This window comes from Belonocnema kinseyi, chromosome 5 (genome assembly GCF_010883055.1).
Source record: "Belonocnema kinseyi isolate 2016_QV_RU_SX_M_011 chromosome 5, B_treatae_v1, whole genome shotgun sequence".
In the NCBI taxonomy this organism is placed as follows: Eukaryota; Metazoa; Arthropoda; class Insecta; order Hymenoptera; family Cynipidae; genus Belonocnema; species Belonocnema kinseyi.
Window position 1 is genome coordinate 148,491,707 of NC_046661.1, and position 1,959 is coordinate 148,493,665.

Here is a 1,959-nt window from a genome sequence, read left to right on the forward strand (position 1 = left end):
TAAATTATTTTTAAAAAACTACTCTCTTTTAAACATTTATTCTTTCGGAGACGTCTCCCACTATTCCTTTGTCAATAGTCTATGCAAATTTCTACATTTCTGAAGGTTTCTTGCATCTTGGATGTTCTTCTTTTCTGCGGAATCTTTTTGAAGCTTAAAGAAAAAATCGGTTTTAAAAACTTTCGCTTTTCTCTATTTAGATCCGATTATTACTCTTCGATACACTTAAAAGGGTTCCTTTTCCGCTTTTTAACTGCAATGCTTCTCACATGATATATTAGTAAAGATTCAAGAGTTTTCAGAATGTTGAAATTTGAATCCGGCTCGAAGGACCATTCGCAGCATTCACATACAAAACCAATTTCCATATTTCCTTTCCACAGTTGTTTAGTTTCTATTCAGTTGCAACAAAAATTGGTAGTATTTATTTGTAGAATTCAAAATTTATTTCGAAATCTAAAAATTTGTTGTAATTGTAAATTATTTTTTAAAAACTACTCTCTTTTAAACATTTATTCTTTCGGAGACGTCTCCCACTATTCCTTTGTCAATAGTCTATGCAAATTTCTACATTTCTGTAGGTTTCTTGCATCTTGGATGTTCTTCTTTTTTGCGGAATCTTTTTGAAACTTAAAGAAAAAATGGGTTTTAAAAACATTCGCTTTTTTCTATTTAGATCCGATTGTTACTGCTCGATAGACTTCAAAATGTTTCCTTTTTCGTTGTCAAGCTTTAACGCTTCTCACATGTTGTATTTTTAAAGATTCAAAAGTTTTTGGAATGGTGGAATATGAATCCGGCTCGAAGGACCATTCGCAGCATTTACACACCAACCCAATTTCAATATTTCCTTTCCACAGTTGTTTAGTTTCAATTAAGTTGAAACAGAAATTGGATGCATTCATTTGTAGAATTCCAAATTCATTTTTAAACTTAATAAATTTTGTAATTATAAATTATAAAAAATTATAAAATTTACTCTGATGATGAATGATGAAATTCAGATCCGGCTCGAATAACCATTCGCGCCAACCAAATTGTAACAGACATTGGTGACATTCATTTGTAGAATTCTAAATCCATTTTTAAAACATAAAAATTTTAATTGTATGTTATAAAATTTAGATTAAGATTACTTGAAAACGGTTTCTTTTCCGTTTTTCAACTTTGATACATCTCATAGCTTATATCTTCGCAGATTTAACATTTTTTGGAACAGTGTGATTACAAATCCGGCTCGAAGGACCATTCGCAAGAAACCAATTTCAATATTTACGCTCCACAGTTGTATCTTTGAAGATTCAACAGTTTTTGGAATTGCAATATTTAGATGCGGCTCGAAGGACCGTTCATATCAGCCAATTTCAATATTTACGCTCTACAGGTGTTCGATTTTTATTTTGTTGTAACAGAAATTGGTGGTATTCATTCGTGGAATTTCAAATTCGTTTTGTAACTGGACATTTTTTGTAATTGTACTTGATAAAATGTACAATTAACAAGAATCTACGCAACTTTCTCAATTTCTGAAGTTGTCTTGAATCTGGAAACTTCTTTTCCGCGAAAATTTCTTGAACCTTCAAGGAAGAATAAAAATCTTAAGGGCATGTGACACAGCTAAATACCTATATTACCGACCACAGTTTTTCAGTTCACTGAATGTTTTTTGGAATCTAAGAACTTTTCTTGTAAATAAAATATCGAGCTGAAACTTTGGGAAATGTATTAGAGTACAATAAAGTGCGTTTAGGTACTGCATTTTGGTAGGAATTTCACTGAAAATTATTTCATCTTTTTTCTGAACCTCAAAATTTTTTGAACGTTCGAACTTTTTTTATACATAAAATATCGGTCTCTAACTTTGAGAAATGCAAGAGCCGAAAGAAAACTACGTTTAAGTACAAAGCTTAATAATAAAAGATGTAAAAAATATATTTTAACAATCAATTCCAACGGCAT

At 30.6% G+C, this 1,959-nt stretch overlaps 1 protein-coding gene across 1 annotated transcript in view; it reads right to left on the reverse strand.

The window, feature by feature from the left end:
• Positions 1-1,959, reverse strand: part of LOC117173956 (SNF1-related protein kinase catalytic subunit alpha KIN12-like) — a 76,924-nt gene that overhangs the window by 74,312 nt on the left and 653 nt on the right. The gene's annotated exons all lie outside the window — the stretch shown is intronic.